The sequence below is a fragment of the Diadema antillarum genome, unplaced genomic scaffold (genome assembly GCF_040938485.1).
Source record: "Diadema antillarum isolate AM-2024a unplaced genomic scaffold, OU_Dant_1.0 seq00001130_RagTag, whole genome shotgun sequence".
Classification (NCBI taxonomy): Eukaryota; Metazoa; Echinodermata; class Echinoidea; order Diadematoida; family Diadematidae; genus Diadema; species Diadema antillarum.
The window spans coordinates 76,928-101,580 of record NW_027271943.1 but is presented as its reverse complement, the minus strand read 5'-3'; the positions used below and the strand labels follow the sequence as shown (position 1 = coordinate 101,580).

General features: G+C 39.2%; 1 protein-coding gene across 1 annotated transcript in view; it reads right to left on the bottom strand.

Annotated features, from left to right (window-relative positions):
* LOC139744032 (uncharacterized) overlaps positions 1 to 24,653 on the bottom strand; it is a 96,872-nt gene that overhangs the window by 30,792 nt on the left and 41,427 nt on the right. The gene's annotated exons all lie outside the window — the stretch shown is intronic.

Here is a 24,653-nt window from a genome sequence, read left to right as displayed (position 1 = left end):
CTGTAGAAGTGAAAATTTTCACGGTGTTGAAATTTTCGCGACCAAATTCAGATTCACGCAACCAGAAACTATAGCGCGAAAATGATAGCAAGTGGATATTTTGTTTGCCATGATGTTCCACTAGTTGATGTCTTTATTCTGCGGGATTAAAATGATGCGAAGCTCATCTTACCTGGCCAAGCGCGAAAAATTACTCACGCAAAAATATCCACTTTTCCAGTACATGTATGTATAAAGAGTGTGTATGTACACACAACATGTATGAAAAGTTTGTGTTTTGCCATATTTGTACAATGCTTATGAAATTGCAAAGAGTTGGCCTTGTAAAGAAATGGCATACAGAGAATAAATCAAATCAAATCAAATCAAATTAAATCAAAACAGGTAAAGCGCCATTTCTAAGCACTTTAAAGTGAGTCCATCATCACTGTAACATATAACCTTTCCAGTCATACCTCTTTTGATACATAAGAAGGAATATTCTATTCATTATTACAAAATCACATACTTTCTTATCACTTTCTTCATTCTTTGGCAGTTTAAATCGAAAATATTTCAGATTAAGACGGAAATAGAGTTGAATTGTTTCGCGATCAAACACTTCAAATATGATACTGTCTGCAATGTGATGCACCATGCCGTGATCTGTGACGCTCAGGCCCTGCAGGCAACAACTGGAATGCAATCCCTTGCTGTTCATGTTTTCAATCTTTCATAATACTTCGCAGAGACTTGGTTTGAAATCTGCGCTTCACATCCCTTTGGTTCTCCGAGGACAACGCCATCATGATAAAATGCATGTTGGTGGTGACCTTGTCCCCCTTGTCAATGCTGTCTACTGATAGTGTCGTCGTTTAAATTGTGGCCGGTTTTATCTCTTCGAATTCCGGATACGGAAATATTTTAGGCAATTTGAGTCGCACACGTCAGATCAGGTGGAGTATCAATGCCGGCAGCAAGGATTTTTGACTGCTGTGAAAATGAAACCTCCGCTCTTTCCATATCTAGTTTAGATAGCGGCAAAATGTATGAGTATGGATATACATATAAGTATATATATATATATATATATATATATATATATATATATATACATATTTGAATATGGATTATAATCAGCGTCTATACGCTCACGCATTGTGATTACACAATTTGCAATCGACAGAAATATACTGGTAACCTAGTTTTGATGAAGATACAATCGCGGTCGCAGCCCCTTTAGCAAGCACACGTCCAGGATAAACAATTTTCAGGTTCCCTGTATCTTTTTCCGTACATGTGCGATACATATCAAAAGCCAACTAAAAAAAGAAGAAAAATAGAGAAAGAATCATCGTTTTGATCGCTGCTATTGTGACGATGAAGGAAAGCATTAGGAGCGTAACTTACAATCTTTTGGCATATAGAGTGGAGAGATTGTATTCATTCCTATTCTTACTTTATATACTGCAGTTTCGACAGATATCGATTGCTGTCTGCTGAACGATGAGTGAAGGAGAACGTATACCTCTACGCTGTACAAGCCTTCGAGAAATGAGAGTTGGATTCCCGAATCGAAATGGAATAAAAGCACTGCTATCAGGGATCCACGCATTTCTCTACGTGGACTCACGCACACTAACTTTCTGATTATATAAGGTTCTCGGAGAACATGTAAAATCGAAACGACACATAGAGTTACAGTAGTTCGCATTGACTTTCTGACATGTCTGCAATGTTCTTTTTTTTTATAACATCAACTGAGTTGCAGTTATTTGGACAAAAATCCTATTTTTGATTCCCATATCATTTGGGTATTTTCAGACACAAAAAATATCAAAAGGACAGGAATAAAGTACATCAGTATTTCTGTGAAAAGAAGAATTAGTTTATGAGTTTAAGACCATGCCTGCCATCACACATATCAGTGTGCTTCGATCTGTTCTCACAATCTGTACCAAAAAAAAAAAGAAGGAAAAACCAACACTTTCACGTGACAATTTTCATGGAAAGAGGCACTGCAGTAATGTTTGCCAACAACACCACGAAACAGGTTTGTGTTTGCCACCCTGCTGGCATGCCGATATCTAGGTCTCTGGAGCGATGGTTACGGTTTAGTAAGCTCGATCTCCAAGTGAATACGTTAGTGCACGAACACTTTTGTGACTGTTTATACAGAATGTCTCCGTGTGAATTCACGCCTCTTCCTCTTCACGTTAAATTTGCTGTAGTCGGTGGGAATTCGATTGATTTTTACCTAAAAGTATGCGGGGCAAATGCCGCGCTGTCGTTCTCAGACTTGAGAAGCGCGTGATACTCAAATCACTGCCCTTAAGGAGTACTGCTCGGGTATAGACTTTCAGTTTACATTTTGTGCGAGCTTTGGCGAGCTCACTCGCAAACTCAAATTTGATTTTGAAATTAACGCTCTCTTGCCCTTTCTCCGACGCACACTCTTAAGGCTGTTTGTTCTTGAGAGCGGGAAAATTGATATGATTACATGCGAGTCATATTGTTACCGTCTCGCCCGCCCCTCCACCACCCCTCCCCTTAATCAGTTGCCCATGATGTATGATTTCATAATGCGAGGATATTTTTCAGGTTCAGCGTGTCTTAAATTGTGTTTGATACTTTGGTTGCATACCCAACTAATGGCGGACTCAGTCACCGTTGATATATCAAATCATGATGGCAGTATCCAAACCATTTGGCGATTCTGAATTCCAACCAGTTTGCTTATCATGGCTACTGTTGAAATATCAATGCACTTTCATCACTCGAGATAAAATCATCCGCCTTCTTGCACGGTCATATGTGTTGGTTTTAGTTGTGGCCTTTTGTTGCTATCATGGCAGTTGTATGCTTTCAAAACTTTAAAAGTAATCCTCATTCCGACTGAAAGCAACATCCGTGGGGCAATGACGTGTGTCTGTATGTGCTTGTTTGTCTGTCTATCTGTCTGCCTATGTCTGTGTATGAGTGTGTAGCGGTGTAGGTGTGTATGTGTGTGTATTATCATAATGGTGAAGGGAATACGAATGGAAATTGGGTGGGTGTAAGTTCGGAATATATTGTGTCCGTCATCAGCGATAGAGTCAAAGTTATGTCTCTAATATACGTAAATATAAGCTTGTTGCTTAGGATGAACGTTGTGGAACATGCTCAACCACAAACATAAATCTCATAATATCATTGTTCAGGGTTGTCGGGCAAAACTAAGTTTCCTATTTTTCTTGACAATAGCAAGCTTTGGATCTGAGACGCGAAAGCTAAGATGACGCCAATTAGGCCAAAAACAATGTTCTGCACATGCGCGTGACAGCTGTTCCCATTGTCTACCCGGGAGGTTGTGTCGTCTTAGTGTTCGCGTCGCAGATCTAAAGCTTGCTAATTGTCCTGTTCGAACACTCGGTTGGTCAATGACATCCCCAAAGTATTGGGATCTTATGACGCTACGACTAATTTATCTAAAAACTCAATCTCCTTTTATACCTCGAAAAGCTCTATCGTGCCTTGCGTGCCTTGGTGTTGACCCTTCAACTCCTCCTCTTTCGCCCTCCTTTCCCCTGTCCTCTGTAGTCTCTTCCTATTATTCGTCCCGTGCTTATTCTTTCCGATAAGAGAGCTGCCTCGTGTGTGTATGTGTGTGTGTGTGTGTGTGTGTGTGTGTGTGTGAGTGTGTTTTCTTTTCTGTCCTCTTTTTCCACTTCTATTTTTTACAAGCCCTGCATTTCAGCAGTGCCCCTCATTTCTAACTCTGTTGTGGTACAGTTATAAAAGTCATGGTGTTCTTAGCAACCGATGTGTTGGCTCAGTGAGTAGAGCGGCTGCCTTCACAATCGGGAGGTCGTGGGTTCAAACCCCGGCCGCGTCATACCAAAAGACGTTAAAAGATGGGAGTTGCTGCTGCCTTGTTTGCCGTTCAACAGTTGAAAAGGTTAGAGCAACGTCGATCTGGCGCTGCTCAGTGGCTGCCGGGCCCACGATCAATTGGGCAAAATGAATTTCCATTCTTGGACAATAAAATTTGGAGTTTATATCCAAAACAATTATTATTATTATTATCTTATTTACGTTAAGTAGCTCTTTTTTTAATAATGTTGCGGTTATTTTGTTAAAACTTGTGTACGTAAATGGTACACTGTAATTGCACTGTGTAGGAAATGAAATGATACGGAATGAAATGAAATGAAACAGTGAACGTTTGCGAAATGCGATTGGACCTCTCCATCCCAAATGTGAGACTTTTGCAAGTTACTTGCAGTCGCTCTATAATACCATCATCCGCCTTGGAAGCCAAGACCCCGTAATCTCACGTGCTTTCCCGTAATTGGTTAGTTTGCCTGGTTAATTTGGTAGGAGAGGATTATGTTTGACTCCTGTCTTGTAACGCTTTACTTTTTATCCCATTGGCCCCGAGGAAGTGAAAGAACGAAGCTTTGACGGCATGAATAAAAACAGCTCGCGTTCACAGATCGCGAAATTGATGACATGTAAGCCAACTCCCGAGGGGATATACAATTAGACGGATCATATTCTTGATAGCGATACACTATTTAGAATGGCCTCGTTGACGTTTCAATCTCTTGATTTCTGGCGTGTTTTCCAAAGAAGCTGAAAGGAAAGCGGGAAACAAGAGGAAAACTTTGCCTCGGACGTATGGCAAGCCGTTTTAACATTTAATCCTATTTCTTGATATCAAGAATTCATTTCTTGATATCAAGAAATCGAATTCTTGATATCAAGAAATCGACTTATTGATATCAAGAATTCATTTCTTGATATCAAGAATTGAATTCGTGATATCAAGAATTCATTTCTTGATATCAAGAATTGAATTCGTGATATCAAGAATTCATTTCTTGATATCTAAAAATCGAATTCTTGATATTAAAAAATCGAATTCTTGATATCAAGAAGTCGAATTCTTGAAATCAAGAAATGATTTTGTGTTGTTAACCAATGGCAATTCTTGATATCAAGAAATGAATTCTTGATATCAAGAAGTCGAATTCTTGCTATCAAGAAATAGGATTAAATATTAAAAGGCTTGCCATACGGACGAAGGCATTCACGTCATGGAATATCAGTTTTGGGGGTTGCAGCTGGGTCATGAAATTGAGAGAAAGACTTCTGTTCATTTTTCTTCCATTGACTTTAACCCTACATCATGTATTGTCTGCTGAATATCTTTATTTCATTTATTTAATTTCATCTTATTTCCGACGAAAGTATACAATATGACATTTGTACATTCAAGTGGGATTTAAATGCAGGCCATTTTTTTTTTTACAATGTAACGTTTTATATAAACACATAATTATACAATATGAATATTAATGAGTGCGTATATATTTATATATATATATATATATAAAAACAAATAATGTATAAATAATATATTATCTACATCATGTATATATATATATAAATATGCGACATAAATTAGGTGTGCGACGGACTCTATACTCTCAATTCTTGTTTCCCTTGTGTGTAATAAATTGAATAAAATGAGCAAAGAAAATGGGATTACCTAATATATATTTATATTTTTCAGCTTACTCTCTGATCTAAAATTACTATCAGTCACTAAGCTTTTGATATGTTCAATTCGGTGATCCAGTTTTCCCGTGTAAGTTCACGGTGGTGGAGAGAGGGTTACGGTACAGTATATAGGCAGTAGACGTAGAGTAGCCGAGATGAAGGTGTTAAAGAAAAAAAAAAGCGAGTGAGAAAAAAGGCGAACAAGGTGTTTTCTTATATATCCTTCCACGTCAGGGCTCAAGCCGGGGCGAGTCCAGCTTGCTCGGCCCTGTGACAGGTGATTGCCCAAGTCTCGGCCAGAGCTTGCCCCCAGAGGTTTCCCGTCTTCGACAGCGATCGGATTCCTGAAGTATTTAGACACCTCACACCCACGTGAGCGCGGTCAGGCAGAAATTAGTGGCCTCATCGATAGAATAATCCTCAGCCATCTCCATTTCGCTTCCATCACTTACCCCCACCCCCCCCCCACCCCCACTCTCCGCATCTCCCTCTTAAAATTCCATATGTTAATAGAGAAAATTTGGCCAGAGTGCTATTGAATTACATTCCTCATGCCTAACACATTCTGTATCAACTGATGCGCTGGCGCAACCTTTACAACAGGATCCCTGGACTTATCACGTGAAAACATGTATGGAGCAGTGTTGACTAATTGCCCACTCCGTTTGGTTGATTGCCATGACAAACATTAATATTGATGATCTGTGAAGTGCCGAAACCCACAAACAGCTTTTATAGATACGTATATCCGGATAGCAATATGATTTATTCATCCAGCTACGTAATATTGAACCGTACGTAATAGTAAATATGATTGTACGATGAATAAGACATGCAATTGGGTGTTATTTTGTTTTCATGCTGATTGTTTAACAAACTGCAGATATCTAATTGCCGATAAAAAAAAAATGGAATTGATTTTGCAAAAATAATGATTCATTTGCGAACATTACCGGTGGATTATCTTTGTGTAGTATTTCTGAGACTCCTATTCCCCCGCTTTCGATGAGAGATTTCCTGCATTAGGGTTTTATCTTTTTTGCAAAAAAAATCTCCCGTTCTCCCGCTTTACCTGTGTGCCTCACTTTAAAGGGGAATGAAGCCCAAATATACATATATATATATATATATATAATTATGTGAATTGAGTGAATGCAGCAATATTAGTAAAACACATCTGCGATGTTTGAGAAAAATGCGTTCAAAAGGTATAATTTTCTTTTAAAAATTCGGTGCCACTGTTGCTGCATGAGAAGACTAAATTAGTTCGGGACGTCATCGCAGGACAACGACATAAAAAATAAAAAGAATTCCACCAAATTTGGGGTTTTTTTCTAATCAATGAAAAGTACGCATTCCCTCGACTTGGTTTTGATATATGTCAAGGGGAAATTTATTCCCCCTGCCTTCTGAAAGAAGTAAGTCATGCTCTTTCATTGTGCCACAAAAGTGAAAATAATTACGTGGCATTCTTTTTAATTTCCTGTTTATCGTTTTCCTCAGATGACATCACAAACTGCTGAATCTCCTGTTTGCCAGGAGGTCAAGCTTGAGAGATGCTTGGGGTTCGAGTCTCTGGTAATTTCCACCGCACGACAAAGAAATAAGTAATGCGATGTTGCACAGAATGGAGTTTAACTTAACAGAACAGGAATTGAATTACATTGCAGATGTACATAAATGCAACCTGATACAGGCCTATTAAATGCAGCAACAAAGAAAAGATACGCAAAAGGAAGAAACAACCTGATATACACAACATTAATTTCCACCTGTATTTGCGTCTCAGAATCTCTGCACTGTTTTTGACGCTACGTTGTTGTTAAAGACGTTGTTCAATTATAATAATTAAGAAAAGCTATTAACTTTACTTTAACGACGTCAAAAAAAAAAGAGTTTTCAAAACGTTTTGAAGATTATGCTATTACTACCAAGAAATCTACCTACACATATCACCGTGCTAGAGTTTTAATTGTTGTTGTTGGGGGGTTTTTTTTGAGCAATTCTTTTCTAATATTCCTACCTGCGGAGAAAGAAATGAGCATGATAATTCTGGTCACCTAGACACTTCTTTTTTTTTTCCGAAATGTGCAACAACGATTTCCGACCACTCTCATTCATAGCTTCATCATTTTCACACAGTGTCAGGCCACGGCCTGCACGCTGCTTATGGCAAGGAACATCATCAAACACGGCCTTTAATGTTGCTGATGCCAGCAGGGATAAACGAAACAACCCTCTATCGTAATGAGGGCCTCTTCTTCAGTGATGTCACAGAAGTGTAAAGTACTGCAACGTCGGGGATTTTGTTTCTGTCATTAGTTTGTTCTCTTTGGGTTTTTTCCCCTAAGCGGATCCGCCTCGCCCAGGCTTCATCAACTGAGAAAGGATAGGAGGATTGCATTAAATTAGACGTAAAACAGACTGATTCCCCAGTGAACCTGCCGAAGGTTATGATCTGTACGCATCATGAGACGCACGCGCCAGCTGATGGTGTGTCTGACTGCTCACTGTGAACGGGAAGGGAACACCTTATCCAAGCGGTGAGGGAAAATATGCGAAGGGCTCAGATGAAGATAACAACAAGGACAACAACAACAACAAAAAGCACGTATGCATTCTAGACAAGGGATAAGAAAGAAAGAGCGGATTTGTATATGTGAGTATTGTTCATTGATTACACGGGCATCAGCATATCTGCAGAGTACCAGGGCACGGGAAACTTCGTTTTGGTTGTATTAATGCAATTATTCCAGCGGCGGAAGAGATGTGTCCTGAAGCTACTCTGGGATGTAATACTGATTGAATGCAAAGGGAGATAATTCATTTCGAATCCCTTTTCATCAAGATTTTTTTATTTTTTCATTCATGTGCTTCAAAAAGAGAGACTGTAAGTCACATAAGACACAGTCTTGTTACTTTTCATCAGCAATTTCCTTTCCCAGTCAAGAATGATCCATTTCAAACTCAACACATGACTCTTTCTCACCCCCCCCCCCCCCCCCATTCCTTCCGGCAAGAATGCGATCTCAAAAGGGCTTTGTATGGCCTTTATTTTGTCGTCAATGTCCCATGTGTTGTTGTCTCTCTATAATTTAGATACGTTTCTCTGCCCGAACGCGATGACATTTTTTTTTTCTGTACCTTTTAAAATAATGGTTTTGAAGGGAATGCATCGTACAAGCTCTGCTCAATAGCTTTCTCTCCATTTTCAACATTTTCAGCATTACAGTAAATATCATGCATTCAGACTTCACAATTTATTCTGTGTCTATAATTTATTTCGATATAATAGTAGAATAGGTATATCCCTTTGCTGAAATTATTCTGCTGAAAATGAAATGAAATGAAATGAAATGAAATGAAGTAAATGTTCACTGCCTAAAAAGCTGCTCAAAAGATACAGTATAACTTTCAAGGCCAGCGTCGATAGGCTTTTTGAGATTCAGTTCTAAAACAAAAACAGAATAACGTTTTGTTTATTAAAGCCATTGATGAAAATGGAAACAACACGAAACGGGTCACGTGATACACTCAGGAAGTTTTATTTAAAAAAAAAATGAAAGTCATTTGCTTTTGTTGCGCACAAGACATTCCGCGGGAAAATCAAATGCGCCTAGTAGAGCCGCAGGAGGCGATCATCAATACATGATTGTGAAGTACATTGTGTTCCGCTTGTAACGACTTCCGCCGGTAGGTTTTACCGCATATCTGCAGTGAATGTTGACGCTGATTGTTTGGCGAGAATCTTTAACAGACAGTGTAACCTTTTTGCTGCAAGGTTTAGATGACACGATGATTCTGCGACTCACGTATTCATCGGGCCACTAGGCGTTCAGCGGCCAACGTCAAATTTGGGTCAAGCTGAAAAACGAATACCTCGGGCAACCTGCCGGAACGACACTCATTAGTGTGCTTCGCGGCGTTGTCCACTTGCGTAGAAATGAAAACAACGGGAACGGCAACTTCCAACCAATTTCCAACTAGCATCAAAGCCGACAACACAGAAAGAGAAAGAGAAAGAGAAAACACAAAAACAAAATGAATGCCTCTTACGCAGATCTTGTGAATGGTTTGCACTTCTTGAGCTCGGCGGGGCAAATTAGGAGGGCGAGCCAAAATAGCCGAGGGAGACGCCTGCTCTGTTTGCCTATTAAAAGGATCGACACACCTGTTAATAACTCACTTTGACGATTACCAAGTATTTGGCTTCCGTTCGAATTGCGCTCCCAGTCATGGCTGTCCTTTACTGATTCAGGTTCGCAGATCTCTCATCTGATATTCATCCAACAAATAAAAGGTCATATCTGTCATCTAATTTCACTTCCACCCTATTTGGAAACGATGATGAAGTGATATATGTCGTTCAGTAGAAACGCACCATCCGCTCCAGACGCATTATGGTAGTTCATACCGCATCGCATCGCCCGGATGTTCCACTCGAGTGGTCAGCGTTAAATGTCCCATAAAATATACAACTGGCTGAATCAGATCAAACAAATAGAGCTCAGAATTCAAAGTAGTTCGACAGCCATTCTTCTTGTGTCTCGTTCCAGTTGTAAATGCTGCACATGTGAATATTGATTTCGTGGTGACGGATTAAGCATGCGCAGAAAACGGTCATGACAAGTTTTAAAGGCCCAATTATAATTCTGAAAATCACAGGGATACACGAGTCTCTTGTTGAAGGTGAATGTTGTGTCATTTCTCACACTGAAGTGACATTTGTACCATCATTATTACTCGAAAATTAACGAAAGTAACAAACATTACTGACCGACACAAATTGTGATCGGGTGCGCGTCACGAGTTCGACACTCTTGAGTCATACAGTCCACTAGCCATACAGCTCAAGAGTCTTACAGCCCACGAATCATACAGCCCATGAGCTCGACACTAGGCAAATAAAGCCCACGAGTCTGACACTAGGCGAACAAGGTCCACGAGTTCGAAACTGAGCGAAAAAGACCGACGAGATCGACACATTAAGCCCCATGATGTAATGTCATGAATGTCGAACTCGTGGACCTTGTTACCCAGTGTCGGACTCATGTGCCATCTTTTGCTTAGAGTCGGACTTGTGGGCCTTGTTTGCCTAATGTCGGACTCATAAGCCTTATTTGCCTAGTGTCGAACTCCTGGGCTCATTTTTTTTCAATGTCGAACTCGTGGGCCATATGACTCGTGGGTGCTGTCGGTCTCTTGGGATGACCCCTTCTGATCGCATATTTGTCAAAACCTGTCTTTCAACTTCGCACATGATCCAAGTGATTTCACATTTTTAGCAAAGAATGATACTAGAACAGAAAAACAACGCTCATCCCTTGGACATAGAGAGAAAAATTCTCACAAACTAGAGAGACCTGCACACACCGGCACTCAATACTAGTACTCTTTGCTTAAAGTGCCACCTACATCAAACAGACATACGTCACGCACAACTGGCAAAGTGCAAGGTGTTGACATGACAAACACGACATAAAATGCGCGGGACACGACACTCGGGGAAAACGGTTTACCTGTTGGTGAAAAGTGCAACGCCAAAGTCTTCCTTAAACTGATTTGCATGCTGGGCGGGATGTAGAATTAGGACATTAGGTATCTTCTGTCCCAAGCAGCAACGCTCCAATCATGATTGCAAGATGTTAGGAAAGTTTGTGGTAGGTTTTGAAAACTATCATTATGTTATGTCAACACGGGACGATTTAAACATATGATTTACAGTAACTGTAAATCATATGTGAGTACAATTCCACTTCATGCTCAAGGTTGTTTTGAAATAGAGGGTAAAAACAGACGGAAAAAGTGCTATATATTTTTTCTTTAATTCACTAGCTTGCATACACACACAAAAAAAAGTATATTAGTTTTAATCATATAATTATACAAACAGACGAGGTGTTGATCCTTTGGCCTTATGAATTTCAAAATTAACTCAAACATATTTTGTTTTAATGATCTGACATGAAATAAAAAACAAAATATTTTGTCATATTAAGGAATGTTATTATGTGTTGCAAAAAGCAAATTATCTGTTATGACATTTCAGCTGGAGAGGGATGTTCTTTATTAATCAATCGACAGCAAAAATCTAAATTTTATGGTATCACTTTTGACATATCACTGGGAGATTTGAAAGTTCATGGGATCCGCCCACCTCAGCTAATTTGTCAAAGTAGATCACTTTGGATCGAAACATCGAAGATTTTCCGGTTTCATATCCTTCTTACTATAATTATTGTTATTATTGATAATAATAATGTTATTGTTATTATTATTATTATTATTATTATTATCATTATTATTATCATCATCATCATTATTACTATTATTATTATCATCATCATTATTACTATTATTATTATTAGTAGTAGTAGTAGTAGTAGTAGTAGTATCATCATTATCATCATCAACCATGTCTGATTTTGACAAACTTCTTCCAGTTTGTCTGTGTTTAGTGCATATCGAAGACTCTCTTATCTATATAACTTCTTCGTCTTTACGCAAAATTTTTCATTTTCCATTCTATTTCATTGTTTTGTTAGCACAACATAATGAGTGTACAATTTACAGAGTAAAAAGGAGAACACACACCAAAAAAAAAAAAAAAAAAAAACACCGCACAAAACAAAACAAACCACGGATGGGCCAAACTGTCAGCATCAGCAATATCGTCACAGTGCTATAACAATCGACAAAGTGGCGAAGACTATTAACATTTGAAACATTTCATTTCCAGAAGAACGGGAACTAAACATGAACAGCCACACTTGACTATATAAAAAGCGGTGTAAAAGTCAAACGCAAAATTCAACCAGTGCAGGGCTGATGGCAGAGCTGTTGTCGTGCGTGCAAAATTCCGGGGAAAATTGAAGACATTCTTTTTGAAATTAGCTCTGTCTGTTCTGTTCTGCTGCTCAAGAAGTATAGGGACGTCTGTGGATAAAGCCTTTAGTTGTTTGTCTGTTTGTTTGTTTTTTTTTGTGTTTTTTTTTTTTTTTTTGCTGGGGGCTTCCATGATAACTTCCACGATAATTTAAAGATTGGATTAATCACATGTAGACATTTTCTTTAAGTGCAGATAAATGCAACATTACCATGGTTACTGTTTTATATTCAATGTTGAAACGAACGTTAGGAGTAATAAGATTATGCGGTAATCAAATAGCTCGTCAGCATGTTTCACAGAACCACATTTTAGATATTCAAACCAATGTAATTACGCGTATCATACAAGTGTACTAATCCAGACTTGTAAGGCAACGGATCGAGGGCCTCGACTACAGAAGTACTACGGTAAAGCCTGAATCACGACGCACTGTGTCACGTTGACCAATTAAGATTGTATTATTTTGCAGGACAGGGATGCTTCTACCAGGACATTTTCCATGCATGCATAGGCTGTAATCTTTTGATCATTAAAAATGATGGGTGTTGCACAAGCAAGATCTGATTGATAAAGGTGAGAGGAGGCAAATCTGGAGATTTGTATTATAGCGTCTTGAAACTCCTTCTGCATCTTAATAAAAAAAAATTCTCAATCAGAATGAATGAGTTGAAAGAATCTATCTAATTTTAATGTTAGGCATTCAGGAGAATAAAATTACGCAATTAGTTATTGGCAGGAATCTAAACACCATTAAATTTAACGTTTGAATAGTGAAAGACATTGATCCTTTTTGTGTGTGTAAAACAAGACACTCTTGCAGAAAAATATCAATTGGTCTCTAGAAGAGACAAGTGAGAGAGGGGTGGAGGGAGACGGAAAGTTGGGAAAGAAAATTGTGTCTACTTGTGCGTGCATGTGTGCATGCGTGCGAAAAGAGACAAAGAAAAAAAAAATCTAGAGGTAAAGATAATAAAAAGATGCCTAAAGCCTACAAGGCTGGCAAATGGCAATGTTCAATAGAGACATTTGGTCTGTAATTGTTCAGTAAACTTTTAGATGTTCACTTCGTTTAATGTGGTGGAGAGAGAAGTTGCCACTTGCAGTGCGGTTATTTTTATCCCCACTTTTATCCCAAGCAGAGTAACCGTGTGAGCTTTCACCACAAACAAAGGGAAGAGGGGAGGGGTGAGTCATCCATAATTATGTCCTGACGTCATCACTTGCAATAAATTTCCACGACAAGGTTCGTGTGAACAAAAAAAAAAAAAAAGGTTATAAGAAAATGAAGGAAAAAAAATCGCTTGAAATTGATAGCAAGATTTGAAGCCCTAAAGCGGGTTTGCCTAAACAGAAGGGATATATTTCACTGAGTTGTTTCTTTGCGTCTATTCTTGCCAAAGGAGGTAAGTTTGCCTCATTTCTGCACACGATATCCAAAAGGGATTTTCTGGTTAACCCTTTCAGAAGTTGAGTTAAGGAACTATATACGGATATGTTCATGCGTAAAATTTTCCCTTTTCCGGAAAAAAAAAATGGTGAATTCAATTTCAAAAAGTTCGTCACGACAGAAAAGATGATATAACTTTCGACTCTCACAATTTTGATTGATGATCTATTTATACTCAAAGGAAAATCATATTATGTAGCTCTTGACTGAAGGTGACGCAATTTTATAAGTCTAGTAGTTTTTATTATACTTTAACTACCGTGTAATTCACAGCACACTTCATCTTAGCAATATGGTATATACATACATATATACATACATATATATATATATATATATATATATATATATATATATATATATATACATGTGTGTGTGTGTGTGTGTGTGTGTGTGTGTGTGTGTGTGTGATACAAATCGGAAGCCACTGTTTATACTGTGTGATTGCCATACACAACGAGGACACTGGCACTTCACAATTATTGGATGAACAAGAACTAGGCAATATTACGTCACAATACAACATTATTTGTAACTTACCAATAGTTTCACCTCGAAGCGTTTGTACAACTGCAGCTGATATTTGATGTGCAGAGTGAATGGAAGACGTAGAAAATGGCTCAGATTATGAAGTGACTTTCTTTATGTTTGTCAAGCAAACTTCATTGAAAGTAACTCCAGACTACTCAAAGAGAGAATTCAGAGTTCAATTCTGGGTTGATAAAATCATCTCCGGACTAACTCATGTCTTGGCTTCTTTAAGCATCATTTAAATGTCATTGATTTAGTATATCACATCTTGAAACTTCAAAGGATTTTACATTTCGTATTCAAGCCTCTTAAAAATAGTTCCAAACACTTAAGATATTGGTAAGTGGTTACACCACTTTATTAACTTTGATCTCGAATCGCTGTGTGCGTGTATGTGTGATTGCTTGTTTAGTTGTCCTATTCGCTGTTATCTAAGGTAGATGTTAACTTGTTTGTCAGAGAAGACAGGTTTGGAATTATGAAATCACACTATACCGCTCGGTCTTCTGAATAAGCATGGATAAGATTCACAATAATTTGACACTCGAATCATTCACCAACTGCTTGTTTGTAGACGTGAGGCGGAAATGGGAAACGTGCATTCATATCGTCAAGAAAATGAAAGTACACTTATGAATTTCTCTGTATTTGCGATGAAATCAATATACCCCATCTCCGAGTGAGAACACGATTACCAGTGTTTATACAGAGGATATTGAAAAACATGAACTTAATGCAATAGTATATATTGTGTGTCCTAAAACGCGAAAAAAAAAACTTATCTGAAATGAAATTCTCGCTACTTTTTCGCATTGAATCCACATGAATGACATTCATACTATAACACTACTACAACAGTGCCTTTAAAAAGAGTCAGGTATTCCATCTAGATAGTGCCGTTAGATCAGATCAATTCATCTCTACAACTTTATCTGAATAACCTGAATGTATGTGAAGTGATTTTGAGCGTTTGACTCAGAGGAGTGTAAGAAGGGGAACGGAAAACCCACACAATGATGACGTTGAGAATCAAAGTGTTTCTTTTGTGCTCCATGTCGTCCCAATGAACATTGAAATTCCCCGTGTGTCATGTGGACAGAAAACATTGAATCCTATACAGTCTCGCATGTTGAAAATGTTCATCCATACGTGTGTCTCCATGCACATTGGAAGTAGAATTTACCCTTTGTTCAGCATTGACCATTTTTGCAAACTCGCGAGCTGTTCAGTCGAGGTTCACTTTTGACAAATAGGAACAACGTAAACGAAAAGTAAGCATACGCTCGTTCAGAAAAGAAAAAAAATACTGCTGCATGATCTCATGGCCTAGCATGCGACATGAATAGCAAGATGTTATACTCTGAGTGCACATGGATAACCAGCTTGCCAGTTATGCCAATATTTCTTTCTATGTGATGTAGGGGTCGCAGAAGCAAAAAAAAAAAAAAAAGCGATGACAGAACACTTCACTGCTGCATCAAGAAGCTGAAAAGAAGAGGAGGCGAAACAAAAGCAACATAAAACAAACTAAAATGCCTTACCCATCATTTCCGAAACTCTTGAATGATTCAGGTATGAGAAAGCAAATCGCAATCTCGTACACACACACACACACACACACACAGACAAAGAAAATCTTGTGGTATCAAATTTAAGCCATCTAAGTGGACCTCTTTACACTCTGGTGTTTATCATTGGTCTACGCTACAAAGTAATGATGACCCAAGCGGAACATGACGACCTCTTTGCGACGAAAACACAAACTCTCAACCCATTATATCCAATTCCACGATGAATGTTCCAGTCTCGCGCTCGAGTATCCATACCGGAGAAGGCAGTTGCTTGCACTTCGCAACTTTCGGTACGTGCTCCCGGCGAAATGTCACCACTAAGGTAAACCAAACACTGGGGCCAACATGGAAACTGAGACGGAGTGTTCGCAGCGTTCATGAAGGAGAAATAAATGCAGGAGAAGTCGCTTTTAGATGAGCTTCAATCGCATTGTGTCACGGTTCATTGGAGCCAAACCAGGCCTTCGTTCCGCGATGCTGTGTGGCCGAATCAGAAGTAAAATAAAAATAACGCAACAATGACTACCGAAAGTCCCTGACTAATAGAATTACGACCGGGTTGCTTCTTTTTAACTCCTGTAGTTGGATCGAGTCTCCGCATGGTCTTGATATGATTAACTCTTATTTCTAATGGTGTTGTTCCGTACAGTCCTTATCAAAATATATAAGAATCCCCCATCAGCGATGCAGACCTAGATAACTGGATCCAAGAAGCAATGAGTTATTAACGTTATCTGTAACATCAGATACTCCATTCGCGCTGTCATCTGTTGTTGTTCGATATGATAGCCAAACTATCTACTTAATGGCTGGTAATGACTCATGGCAATGGGTTAGATTTTGACCCCATATATTTGTGTATTGGCAGATAGGCCGAATGGATATCTATAATGCCTGGACTCGTTATGAACACGATGCAGAGAAAAGAAATGATGTCGTATAAGTCAGAGAAAAGGAGGTAAAGTGTTTAGAATTCTGGACTAGAAGATACCAACGTGTCTCTATCTGTTATGCCTTACACAGCTTGGTCGAAGAATCCAATAATGCACCTTCAAAGATACTATAGTCTTAACTTAGCACACACAGGCGCGGGCGTGTACACAAACGCGTTATCATGTCCATGACCCGACTTCACAAAGGTATAGATTTAAAGCTAAACATATTATACTTGGAAGGACTCTAAATTCATCTTCCGCCATTAGGAATGTGCTTGCGATATATCGGAAAGCTCTACCAAGGAACCTTGTCAGGCTGACCAGGCTGGCTGGCTTGATTAATAGCTTGGTTTGTGGTATATCTTGAAATGTGTGAAATGGTAAGAGTTGGTGTACCCGACTTTTCTTCCTGAAGTGCCCTCCCCGTTCAGAAGTGGGTACGTAGATCCTGCAAGTACCTGATGATTGAATCGTGTTCAAGCAGGCAATATTGAATCGCGTGCATGCAGAGCAAACTGCGTGCAAAGATACCGTTTTGGCCCTATCTTTTGGAATCAATATAACCGAATATAAAACATTACGTAGCAATCACGATCGGGTAAGCTTAGAGATTGGTAGTACTTCCGCTTTTTTGGGTAATTATTTCGCATTTTCGTCATTGACTGACGTCGTACCATTAAGGCGTTATTTCCCAAATTTCTTATGCATTTGTGTACATTTCAGAGAGTACACTTCAGTGTATATTTCAAATCGACAGTTCTGCAGGCATATTATGAGAACCATGTTTTCACTTTAAATCAAATCCATAGTTTAAATCTAGTCTCCGGACAAAAAACAAACGCAGCAAGGTGTACGTTGCCCACTCGCCTGTCTGTGCTCCTTTACTACTCCATGTTGTTTTTTTTGTTGGCATACGCTATGTGCCACGCGTATTTAGGCTATCAGAATTTGAATAATCCGCAGACTAGGGTTTAACTACCTTTGTGAACATTTCTGGCAAACATTGTTTAAAGTCTGGGGGTCCTGCTTCCCAAATCAATAACATGAGCTGATTGCCAATGAGGCTTGGCACTTCAAAAGAAAAAGCTCATACGCGCCGATGAATCGCCAAATGTCAACCTCATTATTTAGGGAAAATTTAGAATCGAACAAACGAACACAGAATAGGTAATTAGTAAAGAGTACATTGGAGGACAGTGCACATGGTTAATGGCGTGCGTTTGCAGATAATCATCTTTGGAGACCGAGGTAAAGTAATCCCCGTTTTTTATTCCGTCCGATGACCCCTTTAGGAGTTGAGGTATATGCGTGTTTATAGCTGTTGAAAGTGAGGGTCTGCACTTCATTTGCGTCGCATGTCATAACATCGAGGATCTATCAACAAGCACTGTGACCAAATAGAACTTCTTTTTTTTTTTTAATTTTCCCGTTGCGGCTATTTTCATCAATTTCCTAAATAGCCATTTATCGCCTGATTGACCTAATCGTACGAACTGTTAAACGCATAAGGAATAGCTTAACTGAGTGGGTTTTCGAAGCGACAATTACTGACTTTCAAAGCAAAGATTCAAAAAAAAAAACTTTGCATTGAACAAACCAATCCTCTTGATTTCACAATAGGACTCACTGCGTTCGAAATCGTTGGCGTTTCACCGTCACCGGGATTTAAGGAAAATACGGCCGAGCGCATCTCTTATGACCATAAAATTCTGCTAAATATACTGGACTATCACGCATCTTACGGCACTTTTGGGCAAACGTTCTATCCCCAAAGCTACTCGGAGAACCGCAAATACGGTTCAATGACAGGGGATCGCGCATCTACGGTACCAAAGTCACGTCAAATACGAAATCGGAGCGTCTGGGATTCTTCTCTATTCAATAAACATAAGAATGAAAAATGATCAAAGAGTTTCAATCGTTCAAGGCTGTGGCCGATAATCTGCCGCGTAATGACGTTTTATCCGGGACTTTGGCACCCATTTTTGAGGGTCCTTGCGGACTGCCGAGGAATTTAATGCGAGCTGAAACCGCCGCTAGCCCAAGGGAGCCGACCTGGATTCCAGTGCAAATCAACCAGAGAGTTAATCTTACCTAGGCCCTGCACTAAGAGCACGTTTCGGTTAAGCAAGCTTCGCTGGAAGAATGGAAAAACAGGAGTAATAATGGCGATCAAATTCTGCTTTCGTGCCAATAAAAGGGAAAAAACAACAACAATTAATATCTTGCGTGGTAGCGAGTGCCGGTCCGCATGCTGAGGGCTCGCATGTGTGTGTTTTTTTTTCAATATTGTACATTATCATATTTCTATACTTCACCTTTGGGAATGCTCAAAGCCGTAGTGCGTCATACCACAAATCAAGGTAAATTACATCTCGCTTGGCAACCATTAACCTGCGTAGGTAAATCTCTGTTATACTGTATCACATTCATTCAGCACAGCTAGTGTGTAAGTATAATGTTTATAAACAACTTCAAACACTTTACTTTGTATGTCACATGCCTATTTTGTATGAAATCAATAACATAAACGCTCAGAAATGTACCAAAAAAGAGCATACCAAATTACGAAATTGTACATCAAGTTTGATAGCTTAGGATATAATAATTGAACCTGATTATTTGATATCTTCCATACGGTATATAGAGGGGATAGAGAGGGCTTTTACTTCTTTCTCCCACCGTTTAGCCTGAGTGGTGCCAACCAACCAATAGTATGCAATCTATATTTTTGGCTTCTTTTTGTTTCTTTTTGATCCAGAGTAGAGCAATTTGGCGTGGGATTTAGGCATCTTTGCAGTAGGCTCGAAGTTGGGTTGTATTTCACCTCAGAGGAGCTTACACGCATTTAGCGAGGGTACGGGGCAAAACTTAGAGTTGGTGTTTTTTTCTCCCCCGTCGCAGGAAAGTCCATGCTGGATATAGCTTGGATGACGTTTTTAATCAAGAGGGATTGACGGCGCCTTTCTCACGAATCCTTCCTAAGCTTATGTTTCCGTCAGTAAACATTTTTACACGGGGAGGGGGGGGGGGGGAGTTAGAGGAACTGGCCAAGTATCAACCTTGTATATGAAAATTCTAATTTGGAGTTCAATGATGAAGGACCCACCATAGATCATTATGACTATGCCACGCAAACTGCTTATGCTTTTAGCTTCTCTTTTTGTGTTTTTATTTTGTGTGTGTGTGTGTGTGTTCTCAATGCCAACATTTGACTTGAAGTGACATTGTTCGTCACATCGATGTCGACGTCAGTGATCGGTTACATATGATCACGAGTATGAGTCATTAAAATGTTATGGAAATGAGGAATGCTGGGAAATTTTCGTCGGTTATAAATCTACTCAAGTCTCACCAAAGTAACGTCTCGATCTCTTCGCCTCCTTTCCGCTCTCAATCGTGTCAATTTCCGTAATAAGATACCCATACTTTAAGAGGTTCGCCTCGAAGGTATTGCGTGGCTGCCATTTTCAGCTTGTCCTGTGTACTGTTTCTCCATTGGATTTTTTTTTCTATTTGAAAATGAGACTACATTGAATTGGTATAAAAAGAATATGTTTTCTGTGGTAGTGTTAGAATAACCATGAATTTAGAAGTGGACAAATTTCAGGAGTCCCTAATCATTCAATATGAAAAAACATCAGCATCTGTCTCTCGTCAAGTTATCATATTTGCATGTCATTCTAAGGGTGTTAGAGCTTGTGACATTTTACTGAGTGTACATCCAGAATCTTGAAACAATAAGGATTTAATACCGACGAAGTCCTAACATTTTCCGCGAAGGTCCCCGTTTTTCAAATGTTTTTCAGTTTTATTTACAATCGTTTAAAAGGTACCCGTAACGTCACTAATATTACGTAAGTTAGCATTGTCATAACTGTTACCATTGATACCGATATCACTATTTCCACCAATTTAATGTTTATAACCGTAAGTATTCACAACGATATTATTAATGTACGTTTAGGACGATTTAATTATGATTAATAGTCACGCCAGAGAACTGTACGGAGTTTTCACCCGTCGCAGTGCATTGATATGGTTGTCAGAATCGGCAATCACATTGGGCCACAAAACTGAAGAATGGCTTTTTCACGCCATGCTTCTTTCGGACGTGTTCCTCATTTTATTCCTTTATCTTTCGCGTTTCTCATGCTCCCCACGTCTTTTCTATGACTCGTTGTGCATAGTTTGAACATTTATGTCATTAAGTATCTTCTCTTGTCTCCCTCACAATCCTTTTTCCTCCTCCGTCGTCCGCTGAGATTTTGTTGTTGTTGTTTCCCAGAGCTTTCTTATTATTTATCCAAAGCGTTAATGTAACACCCTTTCGTCAACTTTCCCATGATCGTCACGGCTGCAGATCAAAGCCAAGAAATCAATCATGTAATGGTTCGCGCCTTTCCAAACCACTCCATTTTCAAGAGGCCCCCTGTGAGCATAAACATAGAACTTCAGCAAAGCAAAATGGAGTGTCAGTCAAAACCCTGCCCGCTCTCTTATCTTTTCTCTCCCCTCCCCCGCCCCCCCCCCCTCTCTCTCTCTCTCTCTCTCTGGACTGCATTTATGAAGAACGGACCTTACGTAAGAAGAACCTCATGTAAAATCTGTCATTACTTGCTTACCATTTATTTGGTTTCTTGTTGTCTTGCTGGAGTACTAAACGTATTGGACATTGCACACAAAATACGTTTAAAACAGACACACACACGCACACACACACACACACACACACACACAAATCAACCTGCTTGGGTGATGTGTAAATGTTACTGTTGACCTCACTCACTTGTTGCACATTCTGCTTCTCTAAGCCGCAAGACTGTGAAATGAAATCCATAACCCCTATACCTTTTAAACCGCAATATCTGAAGTGCGCGTGCATTGACGCTAGATATTCATTTCCGGGATGCGCGGTAAACTGATCTTGGTCAAAGTTTATCAGGGGCCTTTTTTCATGAGAGACCCAAGTCGTATGAAGCCTATCCACCTGTTTGCCCGGATGGTCGCCAACCCAAAGCTGCAAAATGCTTCAGTACTAAAGGAAAGTCCTGCCTCGGCCAATATAATTCGGTAAGTATTTGTTTTGGGTTTTTTCATTAAACACTTGTTTCTTTATTCACCTCACGTGATGAAATCATCTTCGCTTATTTCTTGAGTCGCACAACGTCAGAGCAAGCCCAGGTCTGCATTGCTAGGAATTTACCTCGCCAAATCTTATTTACATTTCTCTTTGTCGAAAGGGGCATCTTTCTTTGATCTGTTTCGCTCTGACCCTTTCTTGATTATTCTCATTTTGTAATATTTTGGATGAATACTTGTCGGCCTGCTTTGGTCATATCTAACCATGAATTATCAATTTTGCACCTGGCTGTCGAGTTACTCTTCGCCTGGGGGGGGGGGGGGGGGGGGGGGAGGGGGTAGAGAGATCGGTCTTTGTATATATAAAAATCATGTGTTTTTGTTTTTGTTTGTTTGTTCGTTTGTGTTTGTACTGAAGAAATTCAGATGATATTCTTTGCAGATGTGATCAGGTGTTTACATTCTGCGTTAGGCCTATATGTTTGTTTGCTCGTTTTTATACTTGTCATACAGTTTAGATTGTGAATATGTATCAATCCATCTACTCCTTGGGAGATTCTACTACAGAAACGTTCATTGTGTCATCATTAATAATAGACGCATCTTAATTTCACTGCATTACTTTATGCGTTCGAGAAAGATTACATAACGAAACTGATTAAGATCATTAAATCTAAGCGGCGCAAGAAAGAAATATGCAAGCAGTCAATTTGAGAGAGAAAGGTGATCTTTAAACATCAAATCGTCTCATTTAGTAATCAAAGGGCACTCAATTTTGCAACTGCAAATGAAAGAAACAATTAACTTATTTATTCAAGATAAACAACAAAATGATAACATCTTTTCAACCCTGCCTCATAAAACACTTAAGATGAATAGTAAAAAATTACAATAAAAAAATGCAGCACCAAACTAACAATAATGTGGTATCTAGGACTTGGAGAGTCCCAGTGAAGCTCCTTGAACCTGTTTCAGTTGCACATGATTATAACGAACAAATACTCTCAAAAGCATATCGACCAGTTTCATTCGGAACATCAAACTAGCTAGTGCACCCACGAGTCATACGGCTCACGACCTAGGCAGTGTAGACATTGTCATGAGTCATACACCCACGAGATATACAGCCCACGAGCTAGAACTACAGGGATTTATTTGCCTACTACCTATCTCGTAGGCATATTCTACTTGATGTAAAGCTCATGGTCCTTGTTTGACTAGTGCCCAGCTCGTGGGCTGTACGACTAGTGAGCTGTAAAACTAGTGGGCTGTATAACTCGTTGAATGTATGACTCGTGGGATGTATCACTCGCGGGTGTGTAGCTTGTGACGTCCACCAGGTTTATTTACCCTTGAAACGTTCGACTGTTTTCTTGTTCATTTTTTTAAAACAGTGATAAATCCGCGTAAAATGTATTTGTTTACTTTAAAAAAGGTAGTATGCATTTCATATGGCTTGTTTTATTAGTGATTCACTCGAATCTCATCGCTTAAACTTGAGTTTTGTTGCATGGATTGATCATTTATTCCCTGTAGTCATAATGAAGTTGATCGCTTAACGGAAAGGGCTACTACATACTAGCTGAAAATCATGAATAATCGAAATATGTTTGGTCGGAAGTCAACGTAATCCCGTCTACGCAATGCTTTTTATTGAAACATATTGGAACGTGTCGGGGTTGTTTCTGTTCTGTTTGTTTATTTTATCATGAAGAAACTGATACACAATGAATGTACATGTAAGTGTGTGTGTGTGTGTGTGTGTGTGTATGTGTGTGTGTGTGTGTGTGTGTGTGTGAGCTGGTGTGAGTGCATTTGTGTGTTTGCGCGTGGTATGCGTTGTCCACTGGTGCGTGTAGTGTGTGTGTTTGTATGTAGGCCTAACATGGCGTGGCCGAAACAAATAAAAGGAAGTGCAATCACCGTGTTAGGCATGGTCAAGGGTGCGATGGTGCATGAAAGCAACTCAACAGCTTTCAGTGCGACTCACATGGTTGTGGCAAAGAGGAATAACCCTGTCATACCCCTCTCTCAGAGGAACAAAGTGTTTGTTGTAGCCGACGAAAGGCAGACAAGAGCTGTGTGTGATATCAAAGCATATCATTAAAAATTAATACAACTACAAAATTTGATGAAGGTAACAATTCGTTATTCAGAAGGTTCGTAGTTCCAATGGTTCGTTGTTCTAAAGGTTTGTTAATCCGAAAATGAAATAAGGTTCATAATTGAAAAGGTTTGTTAGTACGCACCATCTTTACATTTTCGGAATAACGAACCTCGTTTCATTTTCGGACTAACTTGTAGGCATGGAGAATTTGTGTGTTTCAAAATAAGAAACCTTTGGGAATAAGATTAAGGAACTTTTATCTGTTCGGATGAACGAGCCTCCAGAATAATGATCACAACCCAGATTGAAGACAGGGTGAAAGTTGTTTAAAATAAAAACAAGCCAAACAAAAAGAAACAACAAAAACAACTACAAGGAAACCAAAGCGATATATGAGAGATACTTAAAAAAAGCAAGCAAACATTATAGGACAGTTACAACGGTACGAAACATGAGAAGAGTTACGAAAGCCCGAACGTCATATCGTCATCCAGCATCGCGACTGTTCTGTTTGAATCGAAGTGAAACGAAGTCTGCAGATTTGAGCGAAATTGAAGAGAAACATGTT